The sequence below is a fragment of the Aedes albopictus genome, chromosome 3 (genome assembly GCF_035046485.1).
Source record: "Aedes albopictus strain Foshan chromosome 3, AalbF5, whole genome shotgun sequence".
Lineage (NCBI taxonomy): Eukaryota > Metazoa > Arthropoda > Insecta > Diptera > Culicidae > Aedes > Aedes albopictus.
The window spans coordinates 210860308-210881239 of NC_085138.1; the positions used below are offsets into that span (position 1 = coordinate 210860308).

The 20932-nt window shown below is 42.5% G+C and overlaps 1 long non-coding RNA gene across 1 annotated transcript; it reads right to left on the minus strand.

Moving 5' to 3' along the window:
* Positions 1-14498: 14498 nt before the first annotated feature.
* Positions 14499-14862, minus strand: LOC109406757 (uncharacterized). Its single transcript, XR_002129379.3, has 2 exons — positions 14764-14862; positions 14499-14704 (listed from the first exon to the last, which is right to left on the minus strand). It is a non-coding gene; the product is annotated as an uncharacterized LOC109406757 (long non-coding RNA).
* Positions 14863-20932: the final 6070 nt, after the last annotated feature.

Here is a 20932-nt window from a genome sequence, read left to right on the forward strand (position 1 = left end):
CCTATCGGGATTCTTGTTTTAAATCACAAATTATGGTTCAAGAGTACATATTGTTCGTACAGTTGAAAATCGGAATTTTTGAAACGCGAAAATCGATTTATCTCCTAAACCGTGTGTCGGATGTACATCGGGCATAGTGCGCTGGATAGAGGGTCAGGTCCGCTGTTCAGCGCACTACGTCCGACGTTAGGTTTCATGTATGGATTTTGAGAAAATTCGATTGTCGGATGTGGGGAAACTTCGGGTTTCAACCACGACGACAATATTTACTCAATTTTTGACGTTTTTATTAACCGTAGTTGAAAATATATAATTTTTATTTTTTTAGCCTTTTGTCTCGTCCCTAGCTTCTAACACATACTTTGAGAGATTGTTTTTCACCGTGTATGTCAGATAGGAACATTTTTGAAATCCCAGTGCGAAAAATGTCGAGCTCAGTCACACAAGGTTGACCTCAAACGTCAAAGTAGAACTATTTACCATTTAACTTATTTCGAATTTTCTCATTATTCCTTTGTTTTTCAAGTTCGAGTAAAGTACAATTCGGATAAGAATACCATGCTTGATCGTATTATTCAATATAAGCGAGATTTCGTCTTTAATTTTAGGACCCTATTGCATCTTACTGGATTAAAAGTGACTTCCATGCAATAAAACAGGAAATATCGCCATTTGAAAATCGGTAACAATTTTTTTTATTTGATTCTAAACATATTTTTTCAGCATTTAGAAACATCCAAACTACTAAAACTTTACAAACTTTGCTGAAATAATGACATTTTAGTGTAAAAACACCAACTTTTCATAACTAACGCAGCTGTGTTGGTGAGTCTCATTTTTGACATTTGCGGGAATCTCTTACCTTGGGTATTTAGATACTTTGAGCCAAATGAACAGGCTGATCGTTCGTAAGAAGGCGTCGATTGAACGGTATTGCAATCCGAGCTAAATAAAGTAAAATTATTTATTTTTAATATCGAGAAATTGACGGTATATGTAAGTTTAGTAAAAATATAGAATTTAATGCTTTCAAAAGCTCAAGCTTATGACGAAACTTTAGTTGCTGCACTTCTCGAAAAAGCTTTCATTGCTGCTTCTTGCTTCAGTTCTGCCGATATGTTTTGCTTAACACTTTTGCAATAAATTTCAGATTTCATCGATTGCTCCGCTATTTTTTTTTCAAAATTTTGTAAAAAAAATCTATTATAATTAGAAAATGTAAACAAAACAACTTGAACCACTACGAAGTCACGCACAAAGTTTGAACATCTAGCTTTGCAACAAGTGCTGGCAGCTGATGTAAACAAAATGAACAGCGTTGCCGAATCGACATATGTAACTTCCGCTTATCTCTCTCTGTAGAGGATTTCTAGTTTTCACGAGTGCGAAAACGCTAATAAAAGTGCGCGATTGCATCAAATCAACTCGGTGTCTTCAGAGCACTTGTTCACCATAGATTGAAGAAATAGTGCGCCGAAGGCATCAACCCGATTTGATGCAATCGCGCACTTTTATTTACGTTTTCGCACTTACACGCTAAGCTCAGTTTACCTTTTTTCCAAAAAGTGCACAACCGCAAAAATGCGTAAATGATACTCAAATATAGGTAAACAAGACTCAAATATGGGTAGTGTGTACCTAAATATGAGTAATTGTAACCCAAATATGGGTAAATATTACCCATAAATGCGAATGTGCACTTTTCCAAAATATGAGTTTTATTTACTCATATTTGCGTAAAGTTTACGCATATTTGAGTAAAATTTACCCATATTTTAGAAAAATAGGTAAACTGTGAAATTATCCGGCGGAAGGAAAACTCGGAAAATACTCGAACGAATTCAAAACGCGTGTTTTATTATTATCAAAGTTTGTTCTTCTAACAATGGGTATCGTGAAGCGCAAAGCAAAACAAAAATGTATTGGCAGCAGGGGCGCCGATGTCAAGTGGGGGTTACAAGTAGGGTTTGCACACTTAACACGCCCGCTCAAACCTTGCAGTCTGTCAATCCTAGATATCCTCGAAACTTCCTGAATGCAGGTCCTGGAAGACTCTTTGTGAGTATGTCCGCCTGCTGCCTGGTTGTAGGGATGTACTCGATACGAATCTGGTGGCTCTCCACTAGCTCTCGGACAAAGAAGTGCTTCACGTCCAAATGCTTCAGACGACCAGAGTCCTTCGGGTTTGCAGCAATCTTCATCGTCGACTGGTTGTCCTCATAGTAGGTGATGGGAGTCACTGGCTTGGACCCAAGGTCTTCTAGAATTCTGACCAGCCACAGTCCATGGCAGGTAGCCGCACAGAGGGCGATTAGCTCAGCTTCCGTAGAGGAAAGGGATACGGTAGCTTGCTTCTTGGCACTCCAGCTGACAGTAGATCCACATACCTTGAATACTGCACCAGACACAGACCGACGATCGGTAATGTCATTCGCCCAGTCGGCGTCAGAATAGGCTTCGAGCACCGGGCTAACGTCGCATCCTCGGTAGATCAGCCCGAGATCCAGCGTTCCTCTGATATAGCGTAATACACGGTGTAGATGTATCCAGTGAATCTCGTTGGGGCATGCCTGGAACTGGCTGAAGTAATTTGCAGCAACAGCCAAGTCCGGTCGAGACGTTAGCGAAACGTACATGACGCATCCGACCAGTTCACGATAGGGCTTGCTCGTTCTCTTCGACTCCTCACCTTTTGGCAGTTTAAGCCGGTTCTCCATCGGCGTGGCGATCGGTCGGCAGTCCCGCATCTGGAAACGATCCAAAAGGTTTTCCAAATATCGCCGCTGACTAATCCGCAGAGTTTTCTTCTCAGCATCCCGATCAATCCGCATTCCTAAGAAATTCCTTACCTCTCCGACGTCCGTCATCTCAAACTCGGTGGCGAGACATTTCTTGATTGTCCCGACAAGCTCCTCAGAACCGCTGGCGATGAGTACGTCATCCACGTAAATGACCAAAATGACTTGTGTATCTCCTGAACCACGGCGATACAAGCACAGATCATTGCGGCTTCTCACGAATCCCAGACGAACGACGAAATTGTGGAACCTTTCATTCCATGACCTTGCCGCCTGTTTTAGGCCATAGAGAGACCTCTTCAAACGGCATACGAGTCCGTCTCGCTGTTGGAAACCTTCAGGCTGAAGCATATATATTTCTTCTGCTAACTCACCGTTAAGAAAAGCGCATTTCACGTCCATTTGGTGGACGCTCCAACCTCGTTGATTGGCCAGTGCCAGCACCGTTCGTAGCGTGTCCATTAGGGCAGTTCGGATTTCAAACATGTTGAAAATTCAAAGCTCCCATGTGTTCATTACAATCCTTGGTGCAAAACTAGAGTCCTGTCAAATTTTCAGCCATTTTGGTGGTCATTTAATGGTGGCCCAAAAGCAAAATAGGTTTGTATGGGAATTACTATGGAGAATTTTCAAAAAATGTTCTCCACCCTGTGGAGCATTCACACATGGATAAAGTCATAGGGTCAAAGTCAAATTGAATTTTTCAGATCTCAATGATGAATGTTGCCGAAGACCGGAACTTATTTCGACAATCGACAAAAAAGATATTAAACAAATTCCCACTCGCATGCGCATCTTCACACACGATGTCCTGCAAGGTGTGCAAGAAGCTAACACGCATACTATGATTGCGTGTCAAGCGAGTCGGTCGAGCTGTGGTCTTCTGTTTAAGCATGCATGGATGAATATTGATTAATAACTTCTGTCTCGTGAGTCGAAATGAGTTGCGGTCTTCGGAAACATTCATCATCGAGATCTGAAGAACTCAATTTGACTTTGACCCTATGACTTTACCCATGTGTGAATGCTCCACAGGGTGGAGAACATTTTTTGAAAATTCTCCATAGTAATTCCCATACAAACCTATTTTGCTTTTGGGCCACCATTAAATGACCACCAAAATGGCTGAAAATTTGACTGGACTCTAGTTTTGCACCAAGAATTGTAATGAACATATGGGAGCTTTGAATTTTTAACATGTTTGAAGTCTGAACTGCCCTAGTGTCCATCCGTGCCACGGGAGAATACGTGTCGGAGTAGTCAAACCCTTGCTTCTGGGTGAAGCCTCTGGCGACCAATCTGGCCTTGTACCGCGGTGCTTCATTGTCCTCGGAATGCTTCAACTTAAAAATCCACTTACACGTAACAGCATTTCGACCTTCGGGCAGCTTCACTAAGGTCCATGTCTCATTGCTCGCCAACGAGTCCATCTCCTCCTGCATCGCTTGCTTCCACAAAGGCCAGTCTTCCCGTTGACGACATTCCGAAACTGTAGTAGGCAAATCTTCCACGTATGACGTCGCATTCAGCGCGAAGCCGGCGTAATCAACTTCATAGTCTCTATGTCACGACGGAGCAGTACGGTTTCTTGCCGGACGCGCACTGGGTTCGGCGTCACCTCCCGGAACCGGTTCTTCCACAAAGCTTCTAAATTGTTCATCTTCGCTTCTTTCTTCGTTTCCACATTCATCGGGATCGGAATCCCGGTCAGAATGCCCTGAATCGTCACTGTCCACATCACTTCGATCTTCTTCTGTGTCATTTCCAAGTCCACCGACACGAATCATCGTAACACTATCTGGTTTCTTCGCATTCTCTTCTCTGAATGCCTGCTGCTCCAGGAAATCCACATCTCGAGCGACCACGATCGACTTTTCCTTCGGGTTCCACACCAGGTATCCTTTCGCCGCATATCCGACAAAAACACCCTTCCATGCCTTTGGGTCAAGCTTCCTACGGCGCTCTTGCGGGACATGCACATAGACAGGACAGCCAAAACTTCGAAGTCTGGAAACATTCGGCCGCTTTCCTTCCCAAAGCTCTGATGGTGTCTTATTCGGGTCGATGGCACTTGTCGGTGATCTGTTTATAACGAACGCTGCAGTCTGGACTGCCTGGACCCAGAAGGATTTGTCCAGTTTCGATCCTTCAAGCATCGCACGAGCCCTCTCGATGACGGTGCGATTCATCCGCTCGCTCGTACCGTTGAGTTCCAGCGTATACGGAACTGTCCACTGGATTTCGACCCCCTTCTTACGGCAAAATGACAGAAACGCCTTATTCTTGTATTCGCCGCCGTTGTCACAAACGAACCGAGAGATACGCGTCCCGAATTTGGCTGTGACTAACGCTTCGTAGTACACAAACCAATCGAACACTTCGTCCTTCCTCTTCATGGGAAACACCATGAGGAAATGACTCCAATCGTCTATGAATGTGACGAAGTATCGTTCGCCGTTCCGCCCGATCGGCGTCACCGGTCCACATACGTCCGAGTGGACAACTTCCAGCACTCGCGAGGATCGTTTGCCTGTGCGCGCGGGGAAAGGCTTTCGTGTTTGTTTTCCGGTAATACACGGCTCGCAAATCACTACAGTACTGTCCGAACCATTCGTAACCTTCTGCATACCGTCGACCACCCGGATAAAAACTAATCATAGAGTGTTTGGTGAAAACCATTTCTGCACCATACAGTGTACCAGCTACAATAAAGTGTATTGTAATGAAATAGTTCGCTATACTATACATTTACATTGGATTTTTATGTAACAATATATCATACTGTTTTTCTTACGTTTGAACCATTCACTTTTCCGAAACATTATTTTTCCGTGAATTTTTAATTATTAAATCTCGCGTTTAGTATCATACAGGCGTATCTACAATGATCGATTTCTCTTCGTCGATTTTCTCTTCGGATTATTCCGGAAAATACGATCAATATTCGGATGATCTCTCGGTGTATTTTGGTGAAGGACGACTAGGGCTAGCATTTAAAACAACAAAAACAACCAAAAATGATTTGCAGGCTAAGTTATTAGCCGAAGAGATAATCGATGAAGAGAAATCGATCATTGTAGATACGCCCGTATGATACTGAGCGCGAGAACTTTATCTTTGACGTAGAGCCATCTTTAACATATGGACTGGACTGTACATTGAAATGACTTCTAATATAGGTTCGTCTGCGGGTTCGCTTTTTAACCTAACTTATATTTGAATAGAACTTGACAGTTTTCTTATGAGTTGTTATGTATTTCAAACTTTAGTCAAACTGGAGCCTCAATATTGCAATAACGATGAAGCACGCTGTAATGATACTTATGTACCTCGTCACCCACTTCATGCAACTACATTAGTGGTCTAATAACACTTAGCGCGCTCGGCATAGTTCCATCATGCCGCCCAAAGTGTTGCCACAAATACTGCTTAGTTTGCAAAACCCGGTTATCTGGCTGGTGGGGCATGGGAGCCTAAGCTTCAACTGTTAATGCAATCAGAGACTACTCAGCAGGGGCCTACATCGTCGAAACCAAAACATGACGCTGAAAGCGAGCGCCCATCAGCATCGGACGGACGCCGACGACGGGAACACTCAAAACAACATGCATGCGCTTCGCTTCATCCGCCCTTCTTGTCACTTTCTTCGACGCAACGACGGGTGGCGGCTCATTTTCACACCGACTGGGATTCAATTGAAATTTTCAAATAGTCTAAAATGTATGTTTGCTTAATATTTTTATGGGTAATAAACTATTTCAGTAAAATATACATAGCATACATTAACATTACACAGATTTGACGGTTGTTACACTCATTAATTGAGTTATAACAGAGAAATTCATTCGATGACGAACGAGCGTGCGTGAGCTTGCGAGTGCGAAACAAAGTGGCATCTGCGACGACGCAGCAGCGTCGGTTCATCGGTGACGATGACAGTCGGGCTGAGTGACGACGACGGCGCCTTGTTTCCATTGACGATTGAAAACATTGTTTACAAACTTCGCCTGAAAATTTCAATTGAAATTGAAAATGTAGGGCCCTGCTACTCAGACTTAGACGTGGGCGATCCTATATATGAAGGGTTATCCAAAACGCTGTGGAGAATTCCCAAAGCGCATAATAATACAACATAACAAAAGAAAACCATTCCAAAACCATTTGATTAAATGTATAACCAGTAGTGAAATTACAATTAAGAACAATTTATTTACGGTACATTTTATTGTTCGAAACCATTCATGTACCATACAATGTACGGTATATTTAAACCCACGTATCAGAATTTAGAACAATTCATTCACAATAAAATGTATGGTTTTGCAAAAATATATATATGGAGAAAAATATTTTTTTATATTGTTACGATACTTAACACTTATGTGGCCGGCAGGGTACCCGGGTACCTTTTTGAATTCCAAATCTCGATGTTTTAATGGTTATTGAGACTAGGATGTTGGAACTCTGTTAGATCTTAGAACTCGTGAATATACATTTATTAATGGGGTTGACCGAATTTTAAAGTGAGGAGGGGCAGGGGGAGGGGCTCCTGCATTTTTTTATTACGTGGAAGGCCGGCAGGGTACCCGGGTACCCACGAAATTGAAATGATCATATCTCCGTCAATTTTTCATCGATTTTGGAAATTTTTAGCTCATTCAACTCAGAAACTCATTATCTATCGGAAAAATATTTGGCTAGACCGATCTAATCACCGTGGTTTTCGAAAAATCCATATTTTTGGGAGAATGTCCTTATACCATACTGAAACCCACATTGTTAAGGCTAGGATACCTTAAAGTGTTTATGGTCAACCATGGCCCCACGGGAAGCGTGTTCCGAAATCACAGTTTCAAAGTCAACACGTTTTATGATTCCAGGCCGGTCAGATACAATATGCCAAAGCAATTTTACGATGCTTGGTACCGAAATTGCTACCAAGCTACCGAAAATCCCGTATATTGTATTGTATAAAAACATGGATCCGGAAATCCGGGTTTTTCGGTACCTATGGTGATCGGACCGGTCCAACCAAATACGATCTCGATAGATAAAGAGTTTCTGAGTTGAATGAGGCAAAAACTTTTAAAATCGGTGGAAAAAATGGCTGAGATATAATCATTTCCATTTCGTGGGTACCCGGGTACCCTGCCGGCCTTCTACGGGTGTTTTTTTTGCTGGCCACACTACGGTTAACAACCTGTATAATATATTGTAAAAATCTTATTTACAATTCACGGTATGGTTTTCTACATTACATCTTATTGTTTTTGTATTTTTATTTTTACAGTGGTGTCTATTGTAAAAATATGGTTCTAAATATTGCGTTTTTTGCACCGTATTCGACCCCCTGCAGAAATTTTTTGTCACACCACAATATGTTCCCACCAGTTTCAGCATACATTGGTTCGTTTCGCTGCTAGAAATTTTAAGCGTCTATTACACTTTTTGGGTGGTGCATGGAATAATCGGTTTGTTTACTTGCTATTTTCTTTGATGTTTGACGTGTGAACAAATATTTCAGACGATTGAACATTTGCACGGTAATCTATAAAGCAAAGCAAGACGCAATAGTACTGTTACAATACAACCCAAGTAACCACGGTGATGAAGCCTTATTGCATGCAGATATACGGTGTATTTAGTGCAATCATTACTTTATATGCAAACTTAAGGTTGATTTAAAGTGGAAGTGGGCAATTATAGAATCAAATTAAGATTATACTGGTATAATCTTAGAGCAGTCGCATAATTGCCCATTTCCACTTTAAATCAACTTTAAGTTTGCATATAAAGTAATGATTGCTCTAAGTACACCGTATATCTGCATGCAATAAGGCTTCAGCATCGTGGTTACTTGGGAACGTTCGGTTTTTCTACTGTAATTTTTTATTCGGGCATCTCTCTACTAATCAATAGGGCACCGCACTGTTTGGATTTTGTATGGGATTTTGAAGTTTCGTGGCCTTGTTGTTTACAAGATTTCTGTTAGAGTGAAAGAGAAGGAGATAATTTCATGCAGTTCCCTATAGGGTCCTAAAATTAAAGACGAAATCTCGCTTATATTGAACAATACGATCAAGCATGGTATTCTAATCGGAATTGTACTTTACTCGAACTTGAAAAACAAAGGAATAATGAGAAAATTTGAAATAAGTAAAATGGTAAATAGTTCTACTTTGACATTTGAGGTCAACCTTGTGTGACTGAGCTCGACATTTTTCGCACTGGGATTTCAAAAATGTTCCTATCTGACATACACGGTAAAAAAATCACTCAAAGTATGTGTTATAAGCTAGGGACGAGACAAAAGGCTAAAAAAATAAAAATTATATATTTTCAACTACGGTTAATAAAAACGTTAAAAATTGAGTAAATTTGTACTCTTGAACCATATATTGTGGTTTAAAACAAGAATCCCGATAGGACTTTAGGAGCCTATTGTTCGAGCTGCATCATGTTCAAGTGGCCGAACCGGCGGTGCCACAACTCCAGGCCCTTCGTGACACGACCGCAAGCCAACACTGACGCACTTTCACAGTCTTCGATCTTATAAAGATCCAGTTCGTAGAGTTTTCCGCGACGCGTACCGGTTGCAACGATTTCGGATCCGTCGTAGATACTCACTCGTCCATTACCGAACACAACGCGCATCCCTTTCTTTTCCACATTCACGACAGAGAAAAGATTAAACCGCAACGATGGAACATATAATACGTTCGTCACTGTACAGGGGATGCACTTACCATTCACGACGGATTGCAGTCTCACCGTCCCCGAGTGGTGCGCCACGATCGACTGTCCATTCTTAGCCACCGCGATTTCGACCGGCTTCGGTAGCGGCACGAGCTCTTCAAACAACTCCTTATCTTTGGCCATATGGTCCGAGCACCCAGAATCTACGAACCATTGCACCGAACGCCGATCCGAAGGATCATCACTCTCCGTCGTAGAAACAAACACAACTTCCTCTTCTCGGTCTGCCAAATTCGTTTTAGAATGCTTCCCCACGTTCACACTTTTCTTCTTGTTCTTCGGGCATTCTGACACTTTGTGTCCTTCTTCTTGGCATCCAAAGCATCGAAGCTGCCGCTTCTTCTTCTTATCGCCTTTCTTCTTCGCACCTGAGAACGCCGCCACCTCCAGTTTCGATGAGTAGTAATCCGCACCTGCACCACCTCGCTGCTTTATTTCCTCGTCCAAAAGACGGCATTTGACGAACTCTAGAGTCAGGTTTTCTTCGGGCATCGTCTCTAGAGCCGTCACGGCGGTCGAGTAGGCCAGCCCGAGGGTGAGCAGCAGGTGGCAAATGACGTCTAGCTCCTCGATAACAGCGCCCGTTCCTCGGTACTCCCTCACTAGGCGATCGAACCGAAGGAAGTGTTCCTGCAGGCTCCCGGATTCCAGTCGCAGCGATAGCATCTGCCGTTTTAAGTGCATGCGACTGGCGATGCTCTTCCTACAGAAATTCCTGGATGACATCCTACCTTGAGGAATAACTGGAGTGATTCCTGGAGGAATTCTTGGAGTAAATTCTAACGGAGTTTCTGGAGCTATTCCTGGAATCCCTGTAATAACTCCTTAAGGAATTCTGTACCTGAGATAATTCCGGGAGGAATTCCTGGAAAGTTAACTGAAGGAATTCTTGAAGGAAGTTCTAGAGACATTTCTTGAGGAAATCCTGGAGTAATTCCTGGAGTACGTTCTGGAATAGTTCTTCAAGACGAATTCCTGGAGATATTCCTAAGCAATATCTGGAGAAGTTCCTGAAAAAATTCGTGAAGGAATTCCTAAAAGATTGGCTGGAGGCACTTCTGGAGGAGTTCTTTAAGGATTTTCTGTAGAAATTCTTGAAGCATTTCCTTTAGGTATTTCTAAAAGGAATTCTGGGAGGAATTTCTGGAAAAATTCCAGAAGTAATTTTTTAACGAATTCCTGGAGTAATTCAAAGATAAATTATGGGAATTCTTGGATTGTTTGCGGTAGGAATTCTTGACGGCTTTCCTGGAGTAGTTCCTGGAGTAATTCTTGGAGGAATCCCGTAAGTATTTCCTTGTAGAATTCCTGGAGGATTTTTTTGAGGACAGCCTGAAGTAGTTCCTGGAAGAATTCCCGTAGGAATCCCTGAAGTCTTTTCTGAAGCAATTCGTGGAGGAATTCCTAGAGTTATTCCTGAAGCAATTCTTGGAGTAGTTAATGGAGTATTTCCTGGAAGACTTTATGGAAGAATTCCTGAAGGAATTTTTGGAGGAATTTTTGGAGGAATTCCTCGAGTTATTCCTGAAGCAAATCTTGAAGTAATTCATGGAGTATATCCTGGAAGACGTAATGGAAAAATTCCTGAAAGAATTCTTGGAGGAATTTTCGGAGGAATTCCTGGAGGAATTTCTGGAAAAGTTCGTGGATGAATTCCTGGAGTAATCCCTGGTGAAATTCCTGGAGGAATTCCTGGAGTATTTTCTGTAGGAATTCCTGGAGGAATGCCTGGAGGAATTGCTGGTGGATATTCTGTAGGAATTCCTGGGGGAATCCCTAGAAGATTTATTAAAGGAATCACTGGCGAAATTTCTGGACGAAAGAAATCACTGGCGAAATTCTTAGAGGAATTCCTGGAGTGTTTTCTGGAGGAATGGCTGGAAGAATTTCTGGAGGATATTCTGTACGAACTCCTGGAGGAATCCATAGAAGATTTATTAAAGGAATCACTGGCGAAATTTCCGGACGATTTCCTGGAGGAAATACAGGAAGGAATTCTGAAGGAATCTCTAAAGAATTTTCTGGAGCATTTACTGGAGAAATTTATGAAGGAATCACTGGAGGAATTCCTGGAAAAAAAAATTGGAGGACATCTTGCAGTAGTGCCTGGATAAACATCTGTAAGAATCCTGTAGGAGTAACCTGGAGTAACTCACGGAGAAATTCTTGGAGTTATGCCTGAAGTATTTCTAAGAAGACTTCCTGGAAAAATACCTGATGGAATTTCTGGAGGTATTCCTTGAGGAATTTCCGGTGGAATTCTTGGAGGAACTCCTGGAGTAGTACCTGAAGTAATTTCTGGAGGAATTCCTGGAATAATTTATGGAGAAATTCATGAAGTAATTCATGGAGAAATGCCTGGAGTACTTTCTGGAGAAATTTTTGAAGAAATCCCTGTAGAAATTCCTAGAGGAATTCTGTGAGGAATTACTGAAGGAATTTCTGGAGGAATTATTGAAGGAATTTCTTGATGATATCCTGGGATGAATTTCTTGATGATTTTCTGGGAGAAATTCTGGAAGGAATTCTAGAGGAATCCTTGGAGGAACCTCTAGAGAATCTCCTGCAGCAATTACAGGAGGAATTTATGGTGGGATTCCTGGAGGAATCCCTGCAGGATTTCCTGGTTGAATTTCGGGATGAATTCCTGCAGGAACTCATGGAGGAATAACTGGAAGAATTCTGGAGGGGCACCGTGGAAAAAAATCTAGAGAAATCGTCAGAGGAATTCCTGAATCCTTGCAGGAATTCTTAAAGAAAGTCTTGAAGCAATTTATTGAAAAATTGTCTTGTGAAATCCCTGGAAGAATTCCTGATGAAATCCCTTTCACAATTCCTGAAGAGAAATTCCTGTAGGAATTTCGAGATGAATTTCTGGAGTTATTCCTGGAAGAACTACTGGAAGAACTTTTAGTTGACATCGTGGAGGATTTTTTGGAGGAATCCCTTGAGAAAGTCCTGGTGGCATTAATGCAGGAATTTCTGGAGAAATCCCTTGAGTCCTTCAATAATTTTCGGGAAAAATCCTGAAGAGAAGCATGCATTATTGCTGGAGAACTCCTGCATTAATTTCCAGAGTTATAATGGAGAAATTCCCAGTAAAATCCTAGGGTGATTCTACGACGAATGCTGGAGGAATTCTTGGGCTAATTCTAAAGAAATTCCCTTAGTATTTTTTGGGGGTGCCCTGGAGGAATGCCTGGGGAGCTCCTGGACTCACTCTCAGGAACTTCAAGAGGGCTTTCCGTTGAACTGAAAATAAATAAACTGTGGGAAGCTACTCCTGGAGGAATTTCTGGAGAAAAATTCTAAACCAGTTCTTGAAAGTATCCCAGAAGAAATTTTAGTAGAACTCAAGGACAAAAACCCAGACGGAGTACCTGGAGAAATACCAGGAAGGATTCCTAGAAGAATCTCATTAGAGGTTTTCCAGAAAGAACTACGGGAGAGTCCCAGAAAGCACTCCAAGGGAAATCATAAAAAAGCTGGAGGAATCCCAGATTCCTGTAGAAATTACAAAAGAAAGTTCTGGATGAATGTACATCAAACACACAAAGTGCGCAGAAACAAAAACAAAAATAAATGACAACCGCTTCATACTGTGCGTGCGTTCGCGCAACATAAATTGCTGGTGCGCAGGCGCTATAGCCCGGTGAGCATTGTGTGCAGTGAGAACGAAGCGACAAAAGCCCTATCGAGTCTTGGCCGCGGCCCCGGCCCGGACCCAGTCTCGGCCCGTAGGTTTGAATATCCCTTAAAACGGTGCCACCCAGCGGTATGATCTCGCTAAATTCCACCAGTGAGTGGGTTTATGGATCTAGGCGAATTGAATCTTCACCCAAAGAAAAGGATGCCTTGAGATTGATTCATAAACATTGCGCGCAATTTGCCGTTCACTGTTGGCTCTGTCAAACGATGACCGTCGCCGCGACGCTGGACTTCGTTGCCATGCGCACGACGACCAACAGCAAGCAAACGTGTAGGGTTGCCAGACAGTATTGCAATAAAAACATTGATTTATTTCACAAAATTTTGAATTCAAGATTGTGACAAAACTATGAAAGATACAATGTTGCACCAAAGGACAGTTTGGTAGCGTATCAAAAAATGAATGTTTTGTAGAAGAACATTTCTCACATTTATCACGTTTTTCACGAGTAAACTATCAAAAAAAGTGAAAAGGGGGTACATTTTTAGGCACTTTTTACATAAAAGTCAAAATTTCTGCACTTAAATGACTTTTTATCAATTACCTGTCTAAAGAGCATTAAAAGACAAAGCTTTAAGCTTTCTATCCATGCGCTAAAATTGATTATACGGGTCATAGTTTCTGAGTTAGAGATGTTTAAAGATGGGGTAATTTAATAACACTAATTTTTGAATAACTCACTTAGCAGTGATTTCCGGACCTACCTGTAGAACAATTTTTTGCTGCAAATATGGTCTACTTTCACCTCCTTTCGGGTGTAACACGAATTACCAGTCACCCTGTATTCTTGCCGATATGAAGAATTATACGGCTTAAACCACGTATGTGGCAGCCCTAATCCTACCTAATGCATCTGACAGGAGCCAACATCTATCGTGTATCCACAATGGAATCCTTTGTGGATACACAAATGTTTACATACAACATGTTGGATTCTTAAAGATGGCGTCCTAGCACCCTGCACTGTAAGACCAAAGTACTCTTAAAAGGGTAAAAAAGTACCCTCTTTGAGAGTAACTAGGTGAACTCATAAAAAGAGTAAAGAGCCTTTACCCATTAAAGAGTAAAAGGGTAAAAGGGTTGTACGTCAGATCGACGAGTAAATTTTACTCTTTTTCCAAATGGAGCCGTCTGGTAGGAAGGGTGAATTTTACCCATTTTTTTTATTTCTATGGCGGATTTTCAGCAACTAGAAATTCAAAATAATATTAAATAAAATGATAGCACTAATGTGATTAAATTTGCATGTTACCAACTTTATTTAGCAAACTATAAAATAGTAATGTAACATTGTTATGTCTTAGAACATTTTGATACACTTGTACGTTTACTCTTGTTGCCTTTTTTTCCGTTCAAGATGACATGGATGCAAACTGGATGAATTTTCGCGTAACATAGTTTTCTGCAGTGCAGTTGATCCTCTGTTCACCCGATGCGATCCCTGCAAAAAGAATATCATTAGTTTATATATACTCGTTCAAAAACTGATAATATAAATACTTTGGAGATTTTGTTCCTCGTCATCTTTGCGGCCGGCGTGCTGTGGTACTGGTCCTTTTTATAACAGAACTTTGCCAACACAATTTTCACCCATTAACCTTCGCGTACCCAACGTCAATTTTGGATGATTTTCGAAACTGGAATCAGCTATGAAAAATGCATTTCCCAACCGATTTTTTTGAAGTCAATTGCATTCGCTCCAGATTTGTCCAAATTTTCAAGGACCACCATACGGAACCGGTTCACCCTTCCATTCCGGAGTTATTCCAGATTCCGTTGGGGTCATGACCGGCCGGAAAATGACACATGAATGCATTTTACTCTGCATCTATTGTTATTTTGGAAATTTGCACATATTATACGCCAGGAATACAGAAACTATATAACTGCAAGGAACCATTGACTTGAAATGAGGCAATCAAGCAGTCTCATGAACCGGATATGTCCCGGGTGCCCCCAGGGAAGTGACCAAAGTGGCCATTCTAGGAACATTGTCAGAATCAATCGTGCGGCACATCAAACTTCATGATTTGTCGAAACATGAAGGAAAATAGTCCTTCCAGGCTCCTAAGATCCCTCGGAAACGGCCTGGCCATACCCGGAATATTTCGGGTGCCCCCAGGGATGTGACAAAAGTGACCATTTCCTCAATGTTATCAAAATCAACCATGTGGCACCTCTAACTTCATAATATGTTGGAACATAAAGAAAAACAGTTCTTTTAGGCCCTTATGGCCCCTTGGGACCGATCTGGCCATACCCGGAATGTTCCGGATGCCCTCAAGGAAGTGGTCATTTCTCAAACATATTCAAAATCAATCGTGCGACACCTCTATCTTCATGATTTGTTGAAGCATAAAGGAAAATAGTCCTTCTAGACCGGTTTGACCCTTGCGACCGGTTTGGCCATACCCGGAATGTTCCGAATGCCCTCAGGGAAGTGGTCATTTCTCAAACATAGTCTAAATTAACCGTGCGGCACCTCTAACTCCATGATTTGTTGAAACATAAAGGAAAATAGTCCTTTTATGCCCTTATGGCCCCCTGGGATCGGTCTGGCCATACCCGTAATTATACGGATGCCCTCAGGGAAGTGGTCATTTCTCAAACATATCCAAAATCAACCGTGTGACACTTCAAACTTCATGATTTGTCGAAACATGAAGGATTACAGTCCTTTTAGGCTCCCATGACCCCTTAGAGTGGTTGTGGCCACACCCGGAATGTTCCGGATGCCCCCAAGAAAGTGGTCAAAATAGCCATTTCCACGACGTTGGTCAAATCAATCGTGCGGCCCCTCAAACTTCATCATTTGTCAAAACGTGGAGGAAAATTGTCCTTCTAGGTTCTTATGACCCCACGGGAACGACCTGACCATACCCGGAATGTTCCGGGTGCCCCCAGATTTGTGTCAAAAGTGGCCATTTCCACAACGTTGTCAAAATCAACCGTGTGACACCTCAAACTTCATGATGTGTCGAAACATGAAGGATAACAGTCCTTTTAGGCTCCCATGATCCCTTAGAATGGTTCTGGCCACATCCGGAATGTTCTGGATGCCCCCAGGAAAGTGGTCATTTCTACAACGTTGGTCAAATCAATCGTGCAACACCTCGAACTTCATGATTTGTCGAACCACAAAAATAGTCCTTCCAGTATCTTCTCACCTCTCGGGAACGGCCTGGCCATGGTATGTTCCGGATGCCCCCAGGTAAGTGACCAAGTGCCCGTTTCCACAAAGTTGTCAAAATCGAACGTGCAACACCTCTAACTTCATTATTTGTTGAAACAAAGAGGAGAATAGTCCTTCTAGGCCATTATGGACCCTTGGAATCGGTCTGGCCACACCTGGAATGTACCGGATGGCCCCAGTGATGGGGTAATTTCGCAAATGTTGCCAAAATCAACCGTGCGATACCTCAAACTTCATGATTCGTCGAAACATGAAGGATGAAAGTCCTTTTAGACTCCCATGACCCCTTAGGATGGTCCTGGAATGACCACATCCGCAATGTTCCGGATGCCCCCAGGAAAGTGGTCAATATTGCCATTTCCACAACGTTGAACATTCGTGCGACATCTCAAACGTCATGATTTGTCGAAACATGAAGGAAAATAGCCATTCTAGGTTTCCAAGGCCCCTTGGAAACACTTTCGCCACACCGGATATGTCCCAGAAGTCCTCCGGGAGGCTGTGGAAACCAATAGTGTGATACCTTGAACTTAACGATTTGTCAAAGCATAAAAGAAAATAGTGAGTCTTGATCCTTTGATTGTTATAAATGTCCAGTATGCCCCGTGAGGAAATGGTCGAGGATAGCATTACTACAACGTTGTCGAAATCAATCTTGCGACATCTCACTATTTGAGACCAATCGGGCCTCACAGAGTTCGTTTCGGATTTACCACGGGAACTACTGTAAAGGTTCCATTACACATGACAAATATTTGGCCAAATAAGCTCGACCAACACAACGTGAATCCTGATGAATGTCGGACTACAATGACAAATATTTGGCATTATGACAAACAGTCTAATGGCGCCTTAATTTTCAGGACAAGGCTAAAAAACCGACGCCAAAGCCGAATGTGGATCTGCTTTATAATAAGTTGAAAGGTGGTGTCGCATGTAAACGCAGAACAGACAGGTGAATCATTGACAGTTGCAGCCACAATGCATATTTTCTGCACACATCAGCAACCCTAGTTACTACCGCAACGATAAAACCAGAAAACGTAAATTTCTGGACTAGCTTGCAAAGTAGTTGGCCCTTGAACACTCAAAACAACGACAAAAAGCGTTCGGCGTAAAAGGACTTGTTGCAAATAGTTCCTATCCGTTAGGGACTTGTGGAACTGGCAACCTTGAAGAAAGAGCGACGTTTGATACAGTATCTGCCTGTTGGAGGTAGCGTACGAAGAACAGTGCGTTTTAGTTCGTGAAAGGTAGAACAACGATGAAGTGTGCACTGCTGTTGGGAGATTAGTGCGTGAACTAATACTATAGCGTAATGTCGTTAAATAATGTAATTACTTACTGTTAATTTAATAATCATTTAATAAATTGCAGTTTTTGAAGCTGCTTGAAATAGAAGCTGCTCTCAAAACGGTATTCTAGTTCCGAATGCATCACACGCCCCAACAGGACTGTTTTCTCTCATGTTTTGACAAATCATGAAATTTGAGGTGTCGTACGACTCATTTTGACAATACATATTTGAGAAATGACCACTTCCCCTGGCCGGATGAGGCCAGACCGGTCCCAAGGAGTCATAAGCAGAGCTGTGAAATATCAGTCATGTCAGTTGACAACTGATTTTGCACCACTGTCACTATCACTGTAGGCTGATCAATATCAAAACGATAGTGACCGGTAACGACTTGATACTGACCTGCACTCCAGAGTGCTATCATGGAAACTGAACTGATATTTTGGCGTTTTTATACAAAACTCAAAATTTTTAATGACCAACATACAAAACTTGTAATGCTGTACCACATATTCAAATTTCATCACGGTAAGAATTTATTTTAATTTTTAAGCGAATTTTAAAGATCAGTGATATCTACCCGCCATCGCAATCAGTCCAGTTGTAATGGAAAAAGAAAAGTGACGGTGACACGCTGACTTGGATCGCAGTCAGTCTATCAAAATCGGCGGTTTGCCTACCATTGATAGTAACAGGGAGCAACTCTGGTCATAAGGGCCTAGAAGGACTATTTTTCTTTATGTTTCAACATCATGAAGTTATAGGTGTCGCACGGTTGATTTTGTGGAAGTTTCCACTTTTGTCAAGTTCCTGGAGGCACCCGGAACATTCCGGGTATGGCCAGGTCATTCCCGTGGGGTCATAAGAGCCTAGAAGGACCATTTTCCTCCACGTTTTATAAATCATGAAGTTTGAGGGGCCGCACGATTGATTTGACCAACGTCGTGGAAAAAGCAATTTTGACCACTTTCCTGGGGGCATCCGGAGCATCTCGAGTGTGGCCACAACCACTCTAAGGGGTCATGGGAGCCTAAAAGAACTGTAATCCTTCATGTTTCGACAAATCATGAAGTGTGAGGTGTCACACGGCTGATTTTGAATATGTTTGAGAAATGACCACTTCCCGGGGGACATCCGGAACATTCCGGGTATGGCCAGACTGGTTCCAAGAGACCATAAGGGCATAAAAGGACTATTTTCCTTTATGATTCAACAAATCATGGAGTTAGAGGTGCCGCACGGTTGATTTTGACTATGTTTGAGAAATAACCACTTCCCTGAGGGCATCCGGAACATTCCGGGTGTGGAGCGGACCTGGTGTGATGGTTAGAACACTTGACTATCACGCCGAGGACCTGGGATCGAATCCCACTCCCGACAAACTCGCAAAACGTGAGTTCTTCCTTCGGAAGGGAAGTAAAGCGTGGGTCCCTAGATGAACTAGCCTAGGGCTAAAAATCTCGTTAATACAGATAAAAAAAAAAAACATTCCGGGTGTGGCCAGACCGGTCCCAAGGGGGGCATATGGGCCTAGAAGGACTATTTTCCTTTATGTTTCAACGAATCATGAAGATAGAGGTGTCGCACGGTTGATTTTGACTATGTTTGAGAAATGACCACTTCCCTGAGGGCATCCGGAATATTCCGGGTATGGCCAAACCGGTCCCAAGGGCCAAACCGGTCTAGAAGGACTATTTTCCTTTATGCTTCCACGAATCATGAAGATAGAGGTGTCGCACGATTGGTTTTGACTATGTTTGAGAAATGACCACTTCCTTGAGGGCATCCGGAACATTCCGGGTATGGCCAGACCGGTCCCAAGGGGCCATAAGGGCCTAGAAGGACTGTTTTTCTTTATGTTCCAACATATTATGAAGTTAGAGGTGCCACACGGTTGATTTTGATAACATTGAGGAAATGGACACTTTTGTCACATCCCTGGGGGCACCCGGAACATTCCGGGTATGGCCAGGCCGTTTCTGAGGGATCTTAGGAGCCTGGAAGGACTATTTTCCTTCATGTTTCGACAAATCATGAAGTTTGATGTGCCGCACGATTGATTCTGACAATGTTCCTAGAATGGCCACTTTGGTCACTTCCCTGGGGGCACCCGGGACATATCCGGTTCATGAGACTGCTTGATTGCCTCATTTCAAGTCAATGGTTCCTTGCAGTTATATAGTTTCTGTATTCCTGGCGTATCCACTTATCCGCGAGCGGTAATGGCGGCGGCGGGCATAACTAACCGGTTCGGATGATGACGTTTCTTGGGGGAAAGTCAAAACAGTTTCATTCTCCTCCTCACCCCTTCACCCACCGATCGGTGGCGCCAACCGATTGCGATCCCCAAGAAACGTCAAAATTCGAATCGGTTGGTTATGCCCGCCGCCGCCATTACCGTTCGCGGATAAGTGGATAATATGTGCAAATTTCCAAAATAACAATAGATGCAGAGTAAAATGCATTCATGTGTCATTTTCCGGCCGGTCATGACCCCAACGGAATCTGGAATAACTCCGGAATGGAAGGGTGAACCGGTTCCGTATGGTGGTCCTTGAGAATTTGGACAAATCTGGAGCGAATGCAATTGACTTCAAAAAAATCGGTTGGGAAATGAATTTTTCATAGCTGATTCTAGATTCGAAAATCATCCAAAATTGACGTTGGGTACGCGAAGGTTAATGGGAATGTGCCAGATACTTCGAAAAGAGCAAAATTTACTCTTTATTCATTTTTTTAAAGTACCCTTTATTTTGACAGCTTCATATAGAGCTTGCTGACGATTATTCACCTTTCTCTTTCAAACATGTAGGCGAAATAGGATTTGTTGTCATCAGGAAAGGTTTCCCGATGAAAACAAATCCCATCCCGCCTGCATGCTGAAAGAGAGAGGTGAATAAACGTCAGCAAGCTCTATATTTGTGAAAAAAGGGTACTTTTTACTATTTAAAGAGTAATGCCAGGGTTCGCAGTGTGGTTAGAGTCCCTATATTTAGAGTCTGGCGGACTGTCACTTTCGACCGGAGCCAATCGAGCATGACGTCATAGTGTCCTCACCGATAAATGCTACACCGTGACGTCATGCTCGATTGGCTCCGATCGAAAGTGACAGTCCGCCAGACTCTAACTAGACTGACTCTAAGTGTGGTGGCTTAAACTGTTTGGATTTTTGCACACTC